The sequence below is a fragment of the Kogia breviceps genome, chromosome 8 (genome assembly GCF_026419965.1).
Source record: "Kogia breviceps isolate mKogBre1 chromosome 8, mKogBre1 haplotype 1, whole genome shotgun sequence".
Taxonomy (NCBI): Eukaryota; Metazoa; Chordata; class Mammalia; order Artiodactyla; family Physeteridae; genus Kogia; species Kogia breviceps.
Window position 1 is genome coordinate 62,487,771 of NC_081317.1, and position 23,361 is coordinate 62,511,131.

The following is a 23,361-nucleotide window of genomic DNA, read 5'->3' on the forward strand; positions in this document are numbered from 1 at the left end:
GTTCTTCTAGAGGACACCAAAAGATAGTTGTGTAGAAGTAAGAGTAAATCAGCCCCAGGGAGCACTGAGAGTGTGAGATGTCAGCTTTGAGTTGAAGTTGAGATGAGTTTCAAGTGGCTGAACACCCCCATATAGCAGTAAAAAAGATACGACATCGATACACTCAGCTGCATCTTGTTAAAAGCTTCCTGCGGGTTGGCAGAATGAAATCTTTATTTAAAATACACAAACTATTGTCAAGGGAAAGATGGAGAAGAGAACAGAGTAAAGGGGGCAGATGCTTTGCCTAATCCCCCAGAAGCAGCAGAAAGGGAGAGGTGGTCACACCGTCTTTGCAGCAGCAACAGAAAAGGTGACTAACGCCACCACATCAGCATCCATTTGCTCTTCCCACTGGTTCAAGATGCATTATTTCTTTTATTATTAATTATAAGTGTTTCCGGGGGAGGGCAAATACATGATTACAAATAGCAAGAGCAGAAATAATTTCTGCTGCCACTTGGCATGAGGTACAGTAGTGTATGTAATGAGTGAGTGATGACAGGAAACAGAAGCAGTGTTCAGCCCCAGCATTTCTCCTACCAATCCGCTCCAACTCGCTCTTGGTAGTCAGAGGCTGTCAAACAGAAAGTTCATGTAAAACCATTACTGAACACTGACAGGAAGGAACTGAGACAGGGGTGAGTGGTGTGTATTTGTGCAAAGGGAGAAGGAGGGAGGGAAAGGAGAGAGAGGAAGAGAGAATGAGTTAGTCATCATCTTGCACAGACAACACAATAAGGGGGGCAGGTGCTTTGCATAATTGCAAAGATAGATATGCAGTACACATACACACACTTGCACGAGCAGGAGAAGTCTTTTTGGTTTATATCCTATCATTTACAAGAACAGCTTTAAGTAATACTAACTGTGTGCAAGTGAACCTTCTTGAATGGGTGAGCTCAGTGGGTTTAAGGTGGCAGAGCAGGGAGCTTGGTAGGAGATGGGTTCAGAAGAAGGGCCACTCCTGAAGAGCAAAGGGGCATGGCAAGCAATGAAGCAGGCATGAATAGAAAAATGACCCTGGGGAAAATGTCACCTATATTGATTAAGCTTTGTTTCTCTTTAGGAGAAAGTGACATTTCTGCTATTAGGTAATGGACAAATAAGTAGATGGCTCACTGCTTTCTGTTTGTGTCCATAGTGCTTACAGCACGTTTTGACTAGAGGGTACCTGGAAGCCTCTCTGTTGCGTTATTACAAACAGGATAATTATTTTGGCTTTTTTTTAAAAAAAGCACCGACGTAGTGACATTGCTCTCTCTTTAGCAAGAAAGAGAGAGCATTTGTTGCCATAGCTGTATGCTCTGATCAGACATAAATGACGGTGGAGTGATAAGCTTTCTGCTAGATTTTTCATCCTGCCCACCCTCTTCCCCAGCTCCAGTCCCCTTTTCTAGCTTTGCTCAGGGGACCTAAGTTCCTCTTCCCTGGTATCCCGAGTCTGTAGCACACCACCTTAGTGGCGTTGGCCGCTCTATGGTGGGGGACTGAGCAGGTGGGGAAGAAATTGCTCCCCCAATGCCTGTCCGCGTCCTCTCCTCAACAGCGAGGCTGTTTACCAGCAACTCTTCTACAGGATTTTCCCTTCTCAAGTACCACCAAGGCAGAGCCCAGTGTCTCCCTCAATCCCGGCAGCCAGGCTGCCAAGCACCCCAAACGACAACTATTGATACATCCTGTATCTGAGATGCAGAACACCCCGGGCGCCACGAAGCCTCTGCTCCCTTTCCTTACCTCTCACTAAAGGGGGCTCTTCCCAAGCATCGATCGTATTGCAAGTTAAATCTTTAGCCCTTGCATTTTTAAACCCTCCACCCCTAACCCTAACCGCCAGCTTCCCTCCAAAACAAAAAACAAAAACACCTGTACAATAAACGAAAGCACGCGAACACCTGAAGAAGCGCAAGCAGGATTCACACCTGGACAAGTCCTGTGTGGCTTTAGTAGTCGGGAATAGCCCGGGCCCGACATGTCCTCCTCTCCCCGCGCCGACCACTGGACCCGCGAGCCCTGGAATCCCGCTAAGGTCCCGGGGGCGTGGGGTCAGTCAGGTCTGCGCCCGGGCAGCTCGTGGGCGCGGCGCGGCTCCCCTCCTCCCGCCCCAGCCCGCGACCGCACCGCCGCTGCCGCCGCCGCCGCCTCCCGGGCGGGCGCTCGGAACATCCCGCGCTGCGTCCTCCACGCCCCGGGCTCCCGCCCGCCCGCCAGCGGGAGCCGGGCCCGCGCCGCTGGCAGCCATCAAGTGGCTTGTTAAGGAAATGCAGGTGAGTGCTTGCGGCGGGGCGGCTGCTGTCGGAGACGTGGGGTGTGTGCCTGTGTGTGCGAGCGGGAGCAAGAGGGAGCGCGAGCGAGCCGCCCAGTGCGGGAGCTGCCCGCCGCCTCGGCTCCCTGCCCCGCCGCGCCCACACCCGGCGGCCCGAGCGCGTGGGGCAGCGCCTCGCCCTGACGGCGGTTGGTTCCCCGGCTTCTCCGGCAGCCGCTCGCCGGCCTCCCCCGCCCCGCGCTCCCTCCCAGCCCGAGCCCTCCGGCTGCTCCTCCCCCTCAGCGTCCTCCCCTCCGCGCGGCGCTGACAGGCAGCCTCCGCGGGGAGAGTGCAGGTACTTTGCCTTCAGAATAATTTGTAGGACCCCGGCGAGCTTGTGGAGCGCCCTCATTTTCTCCTGTCTTCGCACCCCTCCCTCCCGAAAAGAAGACCCCACTTTTGAAACAATCAGAACCCGAAGCATCCGACCAAAGCCAAAGCCCGACGGGCGGCTGTTCTTGTGCTGTCCTTTCTTGCAGTTTATTCTGGGCCTGTGTGGAATAGAAAGACAATTCTTTATTTGACTGGTAGGGGAGAACCGAGAAGACTCCTCAGGCTTTCCAAGGAGGACTGGAGCGGCTGCTTTAGTAAGTAAACTATGCTTCTATATTTCTTGTCTTAAATTGAGGCATATGCTGAATGAATGCTTTTCCCCCGATGGTATGGGCGGGCAGTTTTTTCGTTTTACCGGGGAAGAAGTTGATTTATATAACTTCACTAGTTTTTAATTAAGAAGTGGCTTGCTAAGCTTCTTTCTTTTTCCTTTCTTTCTTTCGTTCTTCTCTCTCTCTCTCTCTCTCTCTCTCTCTCTCTCTCTCTCTCTCTCTCTCTCTCTCTCTCTCTCTCTCTCTCTCTCTCTCTCTTTCTCTCTCTTTCTCCCCCTCTCTTTTTTGGAAGACCATTGCATTCAGCAGACTTCAGTATGGGCAGTCTTGCTGGGAATACGATTTTTTAAACGCTGATTGTTCAAGGGCTATGGGAAGCCTGGTTTGTGAAACGTTGGTTGGTTCTAAGATTTAAGGATGGTTTCCTTAAAAAAAGCTTGAGCATTCTAACCCTATGGTTCCCTTCTACTGCTAGCTTCAACCTCAGCCTTAATCCACAGCAACTCTCATCCTTCTCTGACTTCACTTGGTTGCTTGTTTTATCTTTGGTTCTGAAGGGAGCTTGTTTAAAAAAAAAAGAAAAAGAAAGAAAGAAAAAATTGGGTCAAGGGAAAGTTAATATAGGTGGTTTGAAAGACTGGAATAAAACCCTGCTGAGTTTTCTTTATGCTTGTAGGTAGAGGAGATGTGGAAGACAATCTGGGAATGGTAGCCTAGTTTGTAAAAAACTGGATGAAATTAATTTGGAGAGGGAATGTGAAAAAGGTTTTGGAGAGGGCAGGAGCTAAGGCTGTGACTTTGACACAGCAGGTTATAAATTTTGACAGGGGCTCAGCAGCCAGTGACAGGTTTAAGGTGTCTCCTAGGGCTGAATATCTCTGCATCAAAAACTTTTGCAGGTGGTATTCCTCTTGGGGCTAACATTACCATATCAGTAGCTGCAGCATTTCTGTAAAAACAAGTAGAACACTCTTCCTCTCTTTGTGAAAGGGTTAACATCTTAAAATATAAAAAAGAGAGATATACAGTCTAACATTTGCCAGTATTTTGTAATATCTAAATAAAACCTTTGTGTTATGTCAGGAAAAATATAGTTGAGTCAGTCTGTTTTGCACAAGAGGGAGAGAATCAATAACATTTCAGCATTTTTTTCCTTTATCACTGCCAAATGGATTCTGAATCTAATTCTTCTTGCATTGTTACATATACTGTAGATACAGTAGGAATTGCAGTTTAGTTAAAACAGAGGTGATTTTTAACAAATTAAAACTTCTTTGACATAACAGCACTCATACTGACTAGTGTAGAATAGTGATTAGGAAAAGTTTTTCTGTTTTATCTTTAACTTTCAACTTTCTGTGTTAGTATAATATACACCTTTCTAATCAAATCCTTTGAAGAGTTAGAAACCGGACTGAAAATTAAAATCATTTATCTCACAGATTATTTTTAACAAAACACCTTGCTATCAGTTAATACCTGAGGGTTTTAATATTGCTGATGATGGTAAAGTGAAAAACAATTACCTTTATATTTCCTCAAGTAAATATATAAAGGCAGCTAAATTCATTTGGCATTGATTTTTAAAATTTAAGAGTGAACTAATGTACAGTGGTATAAAAAAGGGAAAGCTCTTTTTAGAGTTGTTATGGCTATTCAATATCAGAAGCTCTGAATATCTTGAGACATAAGTTTTGGAGGTAATGAAATAACAGTAGGACAGTTGATAAGTTTGTTGACATGAAGTTACCATACGTGGAAATAATTTTGGATAGATATATCATTGTTTCTTGTATATTACTTTATTTTCTATCCAAATGTGTTTTCTTAGACGTATTACTACTCTCAGCTGCCATTTCTGTCATTGGTTTAAAGTGAGTTTAAATAATTTAAAATGAAGCCCTTGGTTGATCAGATTTGGATTATAGCAAATGACCTCTACTCATTTGTGACCTCAAATATCTGAAAGCTTACTTGATGTTTGAAAAACTAATTATTGAAAAAGGTGAGTTTGTACTGAGGTAGTCAAATTTAAGAGTGGTTCAAACATGTTATTACCTATATTACTGTTAGACACATATTCCACAGAAGAAAAGACATGACAGAATTCTTCATCCTGTTTGAATTTCTGAAAGATTTACACTTAACATGAAAACTAATCTGACACATATTCTGTCTCTAATTATGTCATAGCGCTGAGGAAGATAGCCTGAATTAAAACCATTTCTAGTAAAGCTTGCACATATTATATTTGATCACTGTCTCTATGTAGTAAGAGAGAAGAAAGTCAAAGCTGGATGGGGCGATTCAGTTGTCAGGATTTTTTGCCGCCAGCTTTTTGTGCAATACAGAGGTGGTTGCAACTTTAAAGTTGAAAAAAGAAAATTGCTAATGTCAGCAGTAATGTGTTTTATTATGCAATTGTTCTTGTTATTCAGATCAGATAATGGCCCTATGAAATACATAAGCAGTCTACAGGGAATGAATGATTAATTCCTCTAAACATGTGCTTACTAAAGGAGTTCTTACTAATAAAGTGCTGTATACCTGCATTTGCTTACAATTGCAGTTGGTGAGGAGGGCAAACATACTTTTCTTTCTCTTAATATTAATGTAGAATTTACAGGTGTAATTCTGTAACTATCATTACTTAAAGGTGGTTTTGTAGACCACATGGTCTTACATTTTAGGGAAGCCTTAAATGTGATTATTATTTCCTTAAAGCTTTTAATTTAGAAAGTAAGACAATGTTAAGTAGATGTGATTTTGGAAGGCTAAACTGTGGTTAAAAATTACTTTGTTGTTCCCTCTATGAAATGACATCCTTTCTCTCCTGTTTACTACTAGTAGGGTGCAGATGCAACCTGCAAGGGCAAAGGACATTTTTCTTTAGTGAGGTTAAGCATAAGAGAAAAGCTAAAATATTGCTGGTTTATATAAAATAATTAGCTGGATACTATGTTGAAATTTTAGGAATGGCTACTAGTGCACATGACAGTTGTGGCTACCACAGGTGTAAATTGTTTTGCTGTTAGAAAAGTAATATTGATGTAACTTCTGATATCTCTGCATTTCTAAGACTGGCTTATGGGAGTAGGTGGGGAATGGATGGATTTTATATGGTAATTTGAGAGCAGGTGGCCTGAAATGCATGTTACACATTTAATATTCACCCATCCAAAATCTTCTTGTTAGACATTTCTGAAAAATATGTGACTTTCAAAATTGCCTAATTGAATATCTATCAATATGTCTTTATCTATGAATCTCAAATTTAATACCACAAATAACTAAGATTCCTCCGTTGTTTGGAGAAACCTCAATTTCAGTTATGTCTTTTTGGACTTACACTTATACTGAATTTGATAAACTTTAGCAATGCAAATTATATGAAAATATATATTTGATAATGCTAATTTAAAAGTTATTGTGAATATTGGATGAATTGGATTTTGTATCCAGTTGAGTGCCTTTTGAATTCGTTTATCTCCTTATATATTTAAATGCAATTTTTAATGACTACTGTCAGTTCAGTCCATTTTAATCAGGCTTTTCAAAAGTAATTTGCCATCCATGAAGAATAAATGGATTTCCACTGGTACAATTAAACAATGTATATGTTAACTGTACTTGCAATAATGGTTATGTTTCTTCAAACCCTTTAAAGATGTGTTGAATGAAGGAAAATGAATGAAGAACTAAAAATGGACATTACCCACAAAGTGAACATTTATGTGATTGTAGAATCAGAAGTTTTGAGTTTTCCTCTCACCGTTGTAATTGGCTGTGTGACCCCAGGGAGGTAACCTGGACTCTCTGTACCTGGGTTTTCTTCTCTGTAGAGAAATTGGCCTACAGTTTGAGAATCTTTCAAAAAAAAAAAAAATCTGAGAAACAAGCTAATGTAATTACTAATATAGTTAGTGTTTAGCAAATTGTTGAATTACACTATGGCAGCTTGAGAATCTATGTAGGAGTTGGGGCAGCCATCTTGTTTGAAGGACGGCTAAGGAAATTGTTCTGAAGCCATGCTGGAAGTGCTCGGACACTGTTGCTATGTAGATTGAATGTTTATTTGGAGTGGTTTTAAAGGAGGAGGATGGAGATTATGGAAGGAAGGGGATTGATTAAATTTTCTCTAAATCACCCTTCCCTCTTGCTACTGAAAGAATATCGTATACTTAAGTGTTTTTGTATTTGTTACTCTATTCAATACCAGAGGGTATGAGAAGATAAAAATAAGAGGAATTGCTTAGTCTCTTTTGACATCCTTTTTACTTCTCTTAATTACTTCATGTAAGCTATCTTACAATGTAATGTTTAGATAAATATGCACAATTGAAGTCAACTCATTTTTTTCTGTGATACCTGTTATAGGTGTCACAGCTAGAAGAAACCATAGAAAAATTTATTTCAACGCCTATATTTTAAAGACAAAACTAAAGACTTCAAAGATTAAAAACTATAAAGGTGACATAAATTTCCAAAGTTCACAGAGAGGCTTTCCATCACAGAGCAATAGTATCTAAGATACTATGTGGGCAAGAAAACACACAGACAGTCATTTATATATCTGTTAGTAAATTATAAGTTAAAAAATCTCATTGATGATGTAGAATACATTTCATTTAAAAATATTTTATAGTGATCAAACTTCTCATCATGGAAAATGAACAGAGAGAGAATACATATGGTGGTAATTTTAAGTGCTCTTTTTAAAATAGAAAAAGCCAATAAGTTATACAGTTAAAAATTGTAGATACGATTCATGTTATATAACTGATGAAATTGGAAAATTCCTCCCCTCTAAGAAAATCAGTGTGCCCAGTCCTTTCCTTTTCTGACAGAAATCTCTGAATGGTAGCAAGTGACCTATATTTTTATAAATGTTTTATGTTTTACATCATGGGAGACCGGGAGATCATGCTATATTTAAAATTTGTTTACTTTTGAATGTAAATTATGGCTGATTAATTATAGAGAGTGTATTCGCTTTTCTTTGCGTGTATTTGCATGTGTGCCCATGTGTATGTGTTTAAATACATCTGTTCAAGATGGAAATTAGTGAATATAGTGTGCTTAAAAATTTTAGAAGTGTATATACAATAATTGAGTAGTCAAAGAGAAAATATATTAGGGTGTACTGTATCAAATTGCTCTTTGATTAGTCCTTAAATCAAATGAAATTTCAACAATATACCATATTACCAAGGCCTTCTGCCTTGTAATAACTTCATATATTTTATAAATACCACATTATAATAATTAAATATTCTTAAGGTTGAGATGTATAGAATTGTAGAGAACATAATTGCTGTTCTTTTACATGTGCTGTCATGGACCTTACTTACATGGTTAAGCGTATGTACTTATATTAGATGCTAAAAAAGGAAAGGAACAAATTCGTATTTGATTATAACATGGTTGGTGACTTAAAAGCAGCCATCCTTAACCTCAAATTAAATGTGTGTAATTTTAACTGGGATGCCTTGTTGTAAGATTCATTGCATATATGATGCTGTCTGATTTACTTTGTCAAAGAACAAAAAATATTACACTTAAATGCAGAATTAGTGAACTTTTACAAAAAATCCATTTTAAGAATGCAAATATGTAAGCAATCAGCTGCACAAGTCTATTAATGCATTTATTGTATTGGGACCCTTGTGAATTATACTTTTCAAAGACTACCCAAAGTTATATTTCTCAAATATAGTTTGTACTGTTGAAAAATAGACCTTTTCAGCGGCTGCAAGAACAGAGAACAAAGCCTGGCAAGCATGTGTGCACATAGACCTCTTTACTACTTACCCACTAAACACATATATTGTGGGATTTGTATCATAGGATATACTCCTGTTTCTTTCATTAGATTGTCTTGGGACAAAGGCCTAGAACATAGCTTCCTTCCAGTTCTAGGAAAGGTTAATTTAGAATACAGACCAAGAAAAAAATAAGAGCAGTAGAGTGTTTCCTATTTTTAAATGAACTGGTCTAGGCCACTTGTCCAAGATATTTATTTAGGGAGGAAAAAAAATGCTCATCCATGCTGTATCCCTGAGATGTTGTCCAAGTACAGTGACCTAGAATCTTTATGATCAAGATCATAAATTCTACTTAGAGGTAGAATGAAGGATGTGTAGTGGAGAGGATGGAAGAAAGGAGAGAATTGTTAATCTTGCCTTAGAAGCCATATTCTTCCACTTTTTATTCTTCCCACAAATTGGTTTCAAACTTTGAGATATGTCTTTTCACCTTGGAGTAAATGGTCATCAGATTAATAGGGAATCTGGCTCATACCTTCACTGTGCCATAGTCCCAGGTTTTGCCATTGCTACCTTGTATCCATCTGGAACTGTTAAGGAGGTTAGTTTATCAGTTCCTGATCTGTATTAATTCCTCTTTGATTTTGCCACAAAAATCAAGGACAGGAAAATACAGGCACCGTATGCACTACTCCTAGAAGTTACATTCTCTTCTGTTTCCCAGTTTGGATATATTTTCAAGTCAGAATCACTAGTCAGGATTATGCAATATGTACCACATGGCGGCATAACCCATATAACACTTGATCCCCCAATATTTATTGTCTCCAGTGTGCCAAGCAATGCTGAGTAAACATTTGTAAGGTAGCAAGATAAAATTGCCCAAATTGTGACCATCTTATATTCTTATGAAATGTTTCCCCATTATCAAGAATTTTTTTTTTTTTTTTATTCCGTGGAGAAAATGTAATCTCCCTAAAGAATCCTTTCTCTTAAATCACAGGAAAATTTCTTGGTACATTGCTTCTTTTATCATCTCCCCTTGCTCATTGGCTGTCATCCTGAGTCAGAGGCATCTCTTCTAGAAGCTGGGTGGAATCCTTTTTGCTTATGTAGCAGCTGTAGGCTATGCTGTATTCCACTGCAAAGTTGACATCTTTCAACATCTTCAAAGTTGGATTACTCCAATGCTAATTGGTCATGTTCCCCACTCTCCAAAGTTCCAGAGAGGCAGGCAGTACGGTATGATAAGCGTATCACTCTACCCTCCTCATATTGACACGATATGGAAAACACAAATAAATCTCCAGACCACTGTAGCAGTTTGTTTTTTGTTTTTTTTCTTCGGTACGTGGGCCTCTCACCGCTGTGGCCTCTCCCAGTGCGGAGCTCAGGCTCCGGACGCGCAGGCTCCGCGGCCATGGCTCACGGGCCCAGCCGCTCCGCGGCACGTGGGATCTTCCCAGACCGGGGCACGAACCCGTGTCCCCTGCATCGGCAGGCGGACTCTCAACCACTGCACCACCAGGGAAGCCCGACTGTAGCAGTTTATAGTCCATGTACCAATCCCTTGTGTTTCCAAATTCATGGGATACAATACAAGTTATAGTCAAGGATCGTGTTGTTTCAGTTGTAACGAAAGCATCATTGGAGAAGTGTATTGGCTTTACCGGGAAAGAGAACAGAGAAAAAGAGAGGAAATTCTACCTGTACATTTTGATGTGTGGCTTATTTTCATAAGCGGTCTTATAATATGTACTTTGGATCAAATAACCAAAGAGGAAGACAAAAGTGTAATTTAAATTTTTAGAAACTTACTTGGATTGTTAGATATCTTTGGAGTTAAGAAATTACCATAAATTCACCTCTTGATTTCTCTAGTTTCTAATTTAATTTTAAACAGTTTCTGTTTTTATTCTCCTTAAGAGCCCTTATCAAAGATACTGTACTACTCAACAGTAATATTTGAAAAACTGTCATGAGATAGTATATTGTTTCACCTTCAAGAAAACTTTTACAGTTCTAAATTTTAATGCTGGACTATGTGCATTAAAAAGATAGGAAAGTATCTTCCCATCATTTGTCATTTTCCATTTTATTTTATAATATACTCAGTTCTTAATTAATATTTATTAATGGTATTTATTTCAGTGGATCATTGCTTGTAGTTTTAGTGTGTAAGGATGTCTGGTGGCTTCTCCTCTGAATGCATGTGTTCATTCTGTGTCATTTGTGCTATCCATTTGTTTCCTCCTAGCAAATATATGTGGTTAGCTCTGTAAGACATGTCTTAGCCTCATCATTTATACCTGTGTGGTTCAAGACAACAGGGCTTTCTTGTGGTAGAATTGTGTGCTCTCAGGATTGAATTTAGCACTTCAGTGTCTCATTTCCCTGCCCCTCAGGATGGCATGCCTTCCTCTTGTTTTTTTTTTTTTTTTTTTTGGTGCTTTCTGTTTTCCCATAGACCACCTCCATTGTGGAAAGTTGCCAGATTTAATAACATAAATTACACATTCCCTAAGACACATTGATACTTACTGGCTTTTTGAAGTAGTACATCTAAAGAAATATTCTAATTGTAATATATATATATTATATAGACGATATATATATGCTCTGTGTGTGTGTTTATATATATACTGTTTTCAGAGAAAGAAATTTCAGACAATATTTGTTTTGGTGTGAAATCTTATAGGCTGAACCTGGAGACGAATCTGTTTATGGAGCTAGGTCAGAAGAGATCATAAGTTTCCTACTAGAGCAGGCTTCCTTTCTCCCTTATTCAATAGGAATTGAGTATCTCTTCCCATTTCTAGTTCTCCTGCCACATTTTCCTTTTTTGCTCATTTCCTTTGATCTTAATAGGAACCTGGTGCCACAGTTACACAGGGATGACTCTGTTGGTCACGTGAGAAAAATATATATTGTTAAGATTTGTTAATAGATTACACCATTGTTTGTATTGTGCAGTTCCCTTACATCTCAGTCATCGCTCTCATTGATATAACAATCTACATTTCATAACTAGTCCATCACTTCTTATGGTTTTAGTCATCACTTCTTATTACATTAAAAGAAAGAAGCAATTTTTTTCCCTAATCAGTGATGGCATCATGGGTTTTGGAATTTTTTGGTTCTGTGGAATCTTCTCGTGAGCTCTGAAAAAACCTTAAGATAGAAGGTGATAATAATGGCTACATTTATTGACTCTTTAATGTATGCCAGTCAGTACTTAAAGTGCTTCATGGGCATTAACTCATTTATTCTCACCTCAGCCCCATGGAATCAGTACAGTTATTTATTATCTTCAATTTACAGATGAGGAAGCTAAAGCACATAGAAGCAAAGGAAATTTGCCCATTGTAGCATATCAAGTGAAGCACCTTTGTGCTCTGCCTGCACATCCCACATTTTAAACCACTTTGCTATATTGACATTTTGACATAGATTTATCATATGTTCTCCCATATATACAACATTAGTATATAAGAATTCCACAATCACATAGGTTTTATATATCAAATGTGGAAAACATGAGGTATCCCAGCTTTGCTTTTATTATACAATTCCTTTAAAATGAAGCCAACACAAATTATTGTAAGTAAATGATAACATACAGGAATGGAACTTTGTGAAAGTGTTGCTCAGGGAAACAAAGAAGTGAAGACAAATCACACCAAGGCCAACTATCTCCAGATAGCTCTTGCCAAAGTTGAGTGGGTAAGGACTGTGCAAATGCTTTAGAGTGTATTCCTTTTCTTTTCTTTTTAAAAAATTTTTTATTGGAGAATAGTTGATTTACAATGTTGTATTAGTTTCTGCTGTACAGCAAAGTGAATCAGTTATATATATACATATACCCACGCCTTTTTAGATTCTTTTCTGATATAGGTCATTACAGAGTACTGAGTAGACTTCCCTGTGCTATACAGTAGGTCCTTATTAGGTGTCTATTTTATGTATAGTAGTGTCTGTTTCTTGTCTTCCTTGGAGAGTGTTGATCTGGTAGAAAGAGAACCTGATGTGCTCTCTGTTTTTGCCAGTGGTGTCCCTCCAAGCTCAGGTCCCTTCTCAGGAGTAGGTTGAGCAAGGTGGTTCCCACCAAACAGGCAGGCCCCTATAGATTCTTGGCCATAGATTTTACACTGTATCAGCTTTTTACATACCTTGTTACACTTAGTGACTGGTGACCAAGAGCCACAATATTTGAGAATCAACCAAGATGTTTGAGTCAGTTTGTCTTATGTAGAAGGCATAGAGGAATAGGAATGAAAAGGCAGGGAAGATGAGCTCAGGATGTACCATGGAGTGAGATTTAGGGTCAAGAGGGCCCCATCTACCAATACTTTAATGAATGTTTCCCATGATAATGACATGAGACTGGCATAACTAACAGGTGCAAAGTATAATACAAGTGTTGCTGATTATAAGCAGTAAAGAAATTAAGAAGAGGAAAACCAAAAATTACTCCTATAAGAGTCATTTTAATTACAATTATTTTTGTGAACTCTTACTATTTATGTCTCATTGCCATGTAGTCTGGGTATTATTTACACCATTGCATCACATTGGATTAAATTCATTGTAAATTTCATTTGATGGCAATAGTAAACTACTTTTGCTTTTCTTTTTCTTCTAGTGTGTTGATCACTTTTCTTGAATTTTTGCATGACTGCTTATTTGAAACTTAAATTGAGGGAATATGAGTTACAGCATAAATCATGATTTAATGTTTAGATTTTAAGAATTGAAAAGTTAAACTATTACCTGTACATTGACCAAATTTAAAAAGGTTGAATAAAATAATCTTAGTAAACAAGTAAACATTTATTTGGTTTCTAATATATGAGAAATGCTCGATGCTTATTGGTGGAAATCTGGTGCCCTGATTTTGAAAGGACATGAGAAATATCTTAGATGTTCTGTAAAATTATCAGAAATTTGTGACATTTAAAAAATCAAACTAAATAAAATATTAGCTATACATTTGTCAAGTTATAATTTTAATTAATACCACAAGATGGCAAAGCATATACAAAAAATTGCATGTTCCCTATATTGGGAGAAATACATAATACCAAAAATAGAAAGTTAAAGTTATTTTATGACTCATATTTCAAGAGGCACAAACCTCTTCCTTTCAGGTGTGAAAGATATGGAAACACTTAATGAACAAGTTAATTGGATTATCTTTTCTCCCCAAGGTCTTCCTAAAGTCTTTCCTCCCTAAGGTGTTCTGATTACTTGCCAAGAAAATTCAATGGATTTTCCTTTCTAAGTGAGAATTGAGGAGTAGAAAATGTGCCAGACTGGGCAGTTCTGTGATGCAAGCTTGTCCCCTGGAGACCTTTGTAGGACTGCTAAACTGTTAAAATGCTTCTTACAAGCAAGGGTTTGGCCTTCTGTCCCTGAAAAGCTTGTAGGAGGAGCAGTGGTCAAGAATAAAAAACAAAGAAACACTGGACTCTTTCACACATTGGCAATAATATCTTTTTATTTCTTTTGATTTATGAACAAAGAAGACATAATCTTCAGATCCAAAGTGCTTTTAAACGGGTAGTCCTAATTATTATTAAAATGTAATATACTCATTATATACAGTATAATTTGCATATACAGTATAGGTTATGCAAGATACCTTGGATTAGATCTCTGCAGGCAAACAAATGTAATAGGTGCAGATAATTAGCTAAACTAAGCAGAATCTGCAGCTTGAAGAGAGTAAAGTTTTTTTAAAGGTCTGTGTTGTCTCATCAAATTTGTGCCAGCATCCACCTTTATCTCAGTGAGGTCCTACCACAAAAATGATAACTATCAGTGACCAAGCTCTGTCAGGCCCACCCTGTATTATTTACTAAAATTTCCCCCATGCCATAATTTTGCTTCAGGGTCTTACCAAATTGTCATATTCCATTCAGTCTGCTACAACAAAAATACCATAGACTGGTAGCTTACAAACCACAGAAATTTATTCCTCACAGTTCTGGAAGCTGGCATATCCAAGGTCAAGGTGCTGGCAGTTTTGGTGTCTGATGAGAGCCCATTTCTCGGTTAGTAAACAGCCTTCTTCCTGCTGTATTCTCACACGGTGGAAAGGGCAGGGGAGCTCCCCACAATCTTTTTGTAAGGGCACTAATTCCATTCATGATGGCTCTCCCTTCATGACCTACACCTCCTAAAAGTCCCACCTCCATATACCATCACATGGGGGAATAAATTTCAACATAAGAATTTTGGAAGGATGCAACATTCAGTCCATAGCACAAATCTTACCTGGATGACTACTTCCTGTCTTCCCACTTCTACTTTATCTCCTCTATTCTTTTCTCAGCAAAAGATATTTTTTTCAAAATGCAAATCTGATCATGCTTAAAGCATTAAAAGATTCTTTATTGCCTGGCGTATAATGTTAAAAGGAAAACTTAGTGTGCCATAAACGGACCTTCCTGACTCAGGTTGCAACCTTTTCATCATTATTTCTTGCCTTCTCCCCTGCTGCACTATGTACTCTATAATGAAGCCATATAAACACATTGAAGTTAACAACTGAATAATTTAGGTAGCTTATGATGAAAATGATAACGATGATGACGATTTATAATTGCTTTTTCCTTGTTGAGGAAGCTTCTCAAATTTTGCACTATTACATGTATGTGTCCTTCAGACACTAATTTTGAATCTGATTTCAGAGTATCATGAGTATCCTTTGCAGCCAATGACATATATACAATACAATGCCAAATTTGAGGGACTTCTTTCTTTTTGTGGCTTTGCTCAAGATGAACCACCTACTATATTATTTCCGCACAACAAATCAGTTTTCTGTTGCTTCCCAGCAGCGGCCAGTATCTTCCATACAAAGTAATGATCTCTAGCAAAATTTTATGTTGTGTTTCCCCTGCCAACTCCAAAGTGGTCAGCCTCCTTTGGCTTACCATCCTGGAACTGTGTGGGTTTCTTACTGTAGCCCAACCCTCATAAGAACAGACTCTGCTGCTCACAGCTTGGCTGGGTTCCAGGTCTTTGTTGCTGGAAATGCTACTGTAACATCTGTTGGGTATGGCATGTATGTAGTTACTGTCATCAATCTTAAGAATTTGGGTGCACTTTCCAGGGTTGTGGCACACATCGTATAACATGAAATCTGTCTTGAAGAGAATGTTGCAGATCAAAAAGGGAAACAGTTCATGATATGTTTTTACAATGTAGCTTTGATATTAAGAACTTCCAAAAAACCTTTGTTGGATATTTAGATAACATATGACTGCTTTTCTGTTGAATTACCAGGTAGAAATTATTTTTTAAGGAAATTTGTTTATACAAGGGCTTGAAAAAAATCATTGATTTTTTTAATCCATTTTGTCTTAGGAAAGGTACCCCAGATTTTAAAGTGATAGATCATAAGACAAAGTAAGTATGTAATCACAGCTTCCATGTCTGAATTTTTAGTGACCTTTGAAAATATTGCATGAACCCATTTTTAGACTACATATCCAAAATAATGTGATTACTGCAAAAATATTGATTGGGTCCATATTAATATATTTCTGTGGTCTAAAGAACCCATTTATTAGATCTGCTTCTTTGTATCAGTAACTAAAGCTTATAATTATTGAATCTGATCTGTTCGGGAGATTGGAAGGTATTGAGTCTGATCTGTTGGGGAGATTGGAAGGACTGGGAAGGGGGAAAGCTGAGTAGAAGAGGAAAGAATCAAGATGTAATTGCTGAAAATGTCACAAAACTGAAGGGAAAAAAACGCCTATTGTTTTGGAAAATAGAGTAATCTTGAGTTATTGCAATCTATGCAAAATCTCAGAATTGAGTTCTCTGATTAAGTAACTCAACAGCCACATGATCACTGGAATAGTTTGGAAAATTATAAAATATTCATGACCAAACTTTGAAAAAAAGTTGCAGTATTTGTCCTGGTAAGCAGTTGGTTGTTCATTTGTTTGTCTTTTCCCGTGGAGTAACCAATCTAAGAATTCTAGAGCCCATCACCCACATTTTGGCTCATCTATCAGTATTCCTAATTGATTTAAAATTAAATGAATTTAAAGTACTTATTAACCCATATGGTACACTTCAAAAAATAAATCAGTAGTAAATAATAATAGAGAGTCAGCATTCAACATTGTACAAGTTAGATTACACACTAAACGTTTATAACTGTGTGACCCGAAAACAGAGAATCTGAAATGAAATAGAAATATTTTTCTTACATAATAGTCCTCAGTTGAGTGGCCCAGGCTGATGGGATGACACTTATTTCACAAGGACATTCATGGACCCAGGTTTCTTCCATCTTGCTGCTCAGCCATTACCTAGAGAGGAGTCCTTATCTTCAGGGTCAAATTTAGATAATACATAGATAGGAAGTTAAGGGAAACAGCATTGCTTTAAGGGAACTTCCATTCCAGTCCCATTGAATCTAGTCATATGGTCATATCTGGCCGCAAGGGAAGCTGGGAAATGTAGTGCCTAGCTGGGTGGCCAGGTACTTAGCTAAATTGGGGAGTTGCTTCTATTAAAAGGAGGAAGAGGAAAACAGATACTGAAGGACTTAGTATTCTCCACTTTAGTTATTTACATCTTATAAAAAAATTGGTGAGAACTTACATTGTCTCCCTTCTTTATATCTTGCACCATTTTTCTATACTCTGAATCTAGAATAGGTAGTTGAGATGTTTTGTCATCTATTCTGTTGTTTGGATTAGCAAGAAAAAGTCTAGGTGAAAACATTTAGTATTACTAATAATGAACAAGAGCCTCCATGATATTCAATACCAAGTTTTTATAATTATTTTTCAGAATTAAATGTAAAATTAGAACCCAGGTAACTTAACTGACATTTCAGACTACTGTGCAATAAAGAATGTGTCTGGACTTATGTAAAATTTTAATTTATTTTATACAGAGAATCACCTAAAAATGTAAAACTTTAAAGAAGATTGCTAAATTGTTGCAGCTAATTTTTCTTTTTAACCTCATTTTCTGTCCATGATAGTGAATTTATCTGTGCTGTGTGGGTTGAGCTCACAAACAGAAATCATGGGCTGAGTCTTATTTGCTTTAAATTATGACAGTAGGTCAATCCTTTTTCTGAAGACACATCTACTTTGAGCTAAGAAATTCAAAATACGTAATACTTACGATAAAAATGAATACCGTGTCTGAGATGAAATCAAAGAATGAGTTAATAAAAACATAGAATTGATACTTTACAGTTATAATCCATGTCTTTTCAGGTTTTGTAAAATTTTCTGCCTTTAGAAAACTGAGCCTCAATCTGTGGCTTGCTGGTCACTCCATACACAGTGTAGTTGTCTGATAAGACTATCTTGGTTTCTGGTGAATCCTGCTGGTAAATTTGATGAGGGCAGCAAATGCCTGAATCTTGCATCACACCCATCCGTCAGGAATGCATTAGTCTTCATGCTTTCCCAGTGAAGAATTTTTATGAAGTTGTCCAGGGAATCAGAATAAAATGATAACTTATAGCAGGCCCATCTGGAAAGACCCAATATTCAATGGAAGTCATGTTATGTTTTTAATATACACTGTAGAATTACTTATGAGAAGGTGTAAAATGCTTCTTGCTGACATTCTAGCTATAAATAATGCAAGAGTAAACACTTTAATAATTTCAATTAATACTGAAGTGTAGCTTAAATTTTTCTAATTACAGCCGATATTCCTAAATCTGGGACTTCTGGCGGAAGTTAATGAAATCTTTGCTTACCATTGCAGTTATATTATAGAACTTGCTGTTGAAGTGCAGGATGCTTTAATTAAAAATATTTTCTAATCTAAAATGTGCTGTTTTAATGCCTTAAAAAAGTTTCAAGTCATGCATTATTTTAAAATGGATCTTAAGTGAATCCAACTGCATTTTTTGATTTCTGTTGATTTGGTATTTCAATGTTAATAATATGCCAATTTTTCTTCGTAGAGTCAAACGGTGACTCATTGAATTAGTTCAGTAAATTCATTTGAAGAATGAAACTATGATAGTGCTCAATGTATGTTTATACAAAGAATAGTTTTTTAACAGTTTGCTTTGGATAGAAAAAAATCAAATAAGTTATTAAATTATTACAAGCTATAAATAAAGTATTTAACAAGTATATTTGCATGTGCTAAAAATTTTAATGGACAGTCTTGGACCCAAATAATAACATGCTTCGTTACCAATAGTATGGATAATAAGGACATAAAAGGGCTCCCCCCAAATTTCTTCCCCAAATATGTTATTTGGTGTCAAATAAACTGTTTAACACATGTATCTGCATATTCTAAACAACTTTCAGGGACAATCATGGTACCAAGTAATGACGTGCTTCATTACCAATAGTACAGATAATAAGTAAGGGCATTAAAAAGGCTCCCCCCCAAGTTTCTTCCCCAAATATATTATTATTTGGTACCAAATAAACTATTTAACATGTGTATTTGTATATGTTAAATAATTTAATGGACAGTCTTGCCACCAAATAATAGCATATTTGCGGAAGAAATTTTGAGGGAGCCTTTTATATTCTTGTTATCTGTGCTGTTGGTAATGAAGCATGTTTTTCCATGCAATATTTTGTGTCTCATTTGCTATGTATAATAGCAAAAAATAAATCAAAGACCATGATGTAACTAGAGAAAATCCTTTAATAATCATGATACAAAGATAGCTATACAATGTCTTTAGCCTTTTTGGATCATTCTTTTTAGAAACACTCATAAATTTTTCATGTTTGATTTGATTTACTTGGCAAAAGTTACATATACTATCTAGGACTTGGTCTTTATTACCAGTCAGATATATCATGTTTGCACATGTTATACTTATTCTCATATCCTGTAACCAAATGTTATTCTAATAGTAAATTCAAATACTCTAAACAACTGTGAGGCTTGTAACTTATAGTTTAACTAATTCTTATATGTATAAATTATATATTTACTAAGAAAATAAGTTATTTTTCTGTAACTTCAATTCTTGACCTCTAGCTTCTCATTTTTCACATTTTACCAGCTCTTCAAGGTATTCACCGTTATACCCAATTTGGAGTCAAAGGTAAATTTAACCAGTGCTCCATTTAATGAAAATAATTAATGTACATATTAAATTATGTAGCCCATAAGAAATAGTATACAATCATTTTAATATGTATGCTTATTCTTTGTTTCCTTTTATTTTATGCTCTCTTTAAAATATGGTCGTTGTTTATAACCACACAAAAAATATTATTTTAGAAAAAAAAGTATCTTAGTAATTGCTAGACTATGAGGGCCTAATCTAATTGTGTATGACATGGACTCATTAAAATGAGTGAGTAGATTAACAAACATATGTGTGTGTATGTATATATATACATATGTGTATATATATACATATGTATATATATACATATATACACATATATACATACATATATATACATACATATATATGTATATATACATATACATATATATGTATATATATACATATATATATACATATGTGTATATATATACATATGCACACAAACGCACAACACATGTGGCTGTGGATGTGATGTATATGCTACATATAAACATAATTAAGTGCTTTTGGGAAGTTTTGACAACTTTTACTTCTTTTTGTTCAATGCACATTCTATAACAAAATAAATGATTAACAAATTTGATAACAAAATAAGCAGTTCACTATTTTTAAATATAGTGTTTAATAGTTAAATTGATTAGGAACCTGGGCTTTAGAAATAGTGAAACTCAGATCAATTCTAGCTCTACTAATTATTGGATTCTTGGTCTTCAGCCAGTTACTAATGTCAGCAAACTTCAATTTTCTCATCTGTAAAGCAGAAATCCTATTACTTACCTTTAAGGTGTTTTTGTAGAGTTAATTAAGTCAGACATAAATGTAGGTATAAATAAATGTGTATGTTTGTATGTATGTGACTGTGATTATGAGGGATTAGAAGAAAATATTTGAAAGGAAAATAGTTTCAATTATTTTTAAAATCACTACAAATAATATGCATAAAGAGGTAGGGGTAATGGCAATATCTCATCCTTTCTCTTTTAGAATGTATAGAACGTATTTAATTAATATGCAGTGGACTAATGCATATGCATTTTTATCTCTTATTACATGAGATCATCATGTTATGTTCTTAATTTTTAAAGTCTTAGATTTATTATGGAAAAAAGCACTTGGTACATTAGGTTTTATTTTTTTATATTTTTTAATAAAGTAGCTGTAGCTTGTAGGGAAAGTATTTTAAAATACACACTAAGGTGGGCTTTGGAAATTAGTTAATGCTTATCACTGATACATACATAATTCTAATTTTAATTTATTATATAAATAATAACATCCACAGATTGAATAAAAAAAGTTCCCAGAACTATTAATAATGTGGGCAAATTGTATTTAAGGCATAGCTATGACCCCGAAGCTACCCAGCAAAATGAGCCAAAAAGCAAAACCCAATGCCTATGGAAGATCAGCTTATTTGGTGAGTGAACTGAGAAGGAAACATATCTTTCTGAAAAGGCTTGGTTATGTTTGCTTCACTTTGTAGAAATTTAAAGCCAAGATAGCTCAATGAATTGTCACTGATTTTTCCAACTTATTTGGAATTAATCATTTGAGGGAAAATTCATGTAAAACTATTCAATTAATTGTAAATTGCCTCATTATCTTTTATAGTTCATCTATGTTTTTATTTTTTAATTTACTTTTACCATTAATTTTCTTTAATTAGCAATTAACAATAAAAAAACTTCTTTAGATCAGCTGCCTAGATAATTAATACACTCCTATGGATTTCTTTGGAGACAATATGTTAATGGATGCTTTCATTTGACCTAAGCCTCATTTTTCACTCTGAAAATGGTACCTCTACAGAGTTAGACAAGAACCACACAATGTAAGCAAATTGGTTATTTTAAATTCTGAGGTTAACATATGATCTAATTATCTACTGTAAAAAATTACCATTTGAATAATTAAGTCAACCTGTCATTGAGCTGTTTTGGAGGAAAAAAAAAACCTCTCCTGAGGGATTTTTTTTTTTTTTCTTCACTTCTAGACAACATGAAAGTAAAATTTGTATCACTTCTACCTCTTTAAAGTGCAAATGATTTCATAAAGAAGTGGCATTTTTCATTTAATTTGATATTGTGACAAAGACCAACTCAGAAATGTGTATCCATACTTCAGTGTAAGGATACAAAATATTTCATCTCAGCTGCCCTTAGCACACACCTTTGAACTAGTAGATATCTCATGATACCTCATTAGACAGAATAATTGTGGCGAGGGTGTGACCTTGTATCTCTGAAGCATTCTCCCATTTGATGGATGGTGTGAATGACTAAGTGGGTCAGTCCCAGTTGATTGTAAGCCATTCATTCTCATTAGGCTGCCAGCCACAAAACTCCAACAACATACCAAGTTGTTTGAGAAATGCAGCAATTTATTGAAGACATTTTTATATCTGCCTCTCTTAAAACAATCAGCAGTTCAAAGAACATAAATTAACTGAAAATTCAGGTATAAATAGCATCACTTTATTTTTGCTATATTAAGCTCCTTGCTTGCGTTTAGACTGATTTGATATTAATCAGTGATCATAATTTTATAGGTGCTTTACTCTTTTCAGTTTAGTTGAGTGAAGATTGAAATATACAAAGTCATTTCCTCTGTCGCTACAAAGCACTGAGAAAGCAATATCCAGTTGAATTGTACTCAAGACATGTGCAATTTAATTTCTCCTTTATTTATTTTTAAGGAAAGTAGAGAACACATGCTTTCTCAAAGCTAGAGGAAACTGTCCTCTGTAATTGCCAGTAAAGGAAATTATATAATCTGCTTGTTTAGGCTTATTCTTCACAATGGATGGCAACTAATATAAACAATTCAAAATAAGTAGGAAAGATAGAAGCACAACTCAAAAAGGAGTTTAATTTTTCTTTTTAGGAAGAAAGAGTAAAATCTAAATACTTCTTTTAATTATAATGTGATCTTGCTATGCACTGAATGTATATTTTTAAAAACAAAGGAGAGGGCAGTAATGTCAATGAGAGAGAAATGACTTGAATTAAGAAAAAAAAAAGCAGCACCTTCTTGGATAGAGGTAAGATTTCAAATTGTAGATTTTGTATTTTCAGTCTCAGCAAAAAAAAACCAAAACAAACAAAAAAAACGTATTTAGTCAAGGTTACAAATAGGCTTAGGTTTTTTGGGGTTTTTTTTAATAGAAATGCATATTTTGCTTCAAGCTTTCCCTTCATTTGAAAATAGTTCATTAAATCTCTTTGGCTCAAGTTCCAAAATGTTGTCTGTCTGCCAAAATTCTTAGAAAATTCCCAGTCTCTTTGTATTAATATGAAGTGTGTCGTATATATTGAAGCAGGATTATGTATGATGTATTCGTAGAGAAATATAGACATATTTAGAACAAAAACAAGGTTCTGAAACCACTTGGTGACCTCCAGATACCTCTGTTTTTCTGTACAAAATTTGTTGGTCTAGGTTGAACCAGCCTGTAAATATAAAGGAAAGTCATTTTTGTAATAATGTCCAAATAATGATGGCTTTGAGCTTCCATCTTTTTAGTTGCAGGAATTTGGGGCTTTAAACAATGTCTGTTCCAGT

The 23,361-nt window shown here is 36.1% G+C and overlaps 1 protein-coding gene across 47 annotated transcripts in view; it reads left to right on the top strand.

The window, feature by feature from the left end:
* Positions 1 to 2,508: 2,508 nt before the first annotated feature.
* PTPRD (protein tyrosine phosphatase receptor type D) overlaps positions 2,509 to 23,361 on the top strand; it is a 2,126,684-nt gene continuing 2,105,831 nt past the window's right edge. For 10 of the 47 annotated variants that reach the window (XM_067041523.1, XM_067041530.1, XM_067041525.1 and 7 more), the window contains exon 1: positions 2,518 to 2,931. The gene's annotated coding sequence lies outside the window, so the exon portion shown is untranslated. Of the gene's footprint in view, positions 2,932 to 23,361 lie in introns of all 47 variants that reach the window. The other 37 variants (XM_067041513.1, XM_067041512.1, XM_067041518.1 and 34 more) reach the window with 16 other exon arrangements.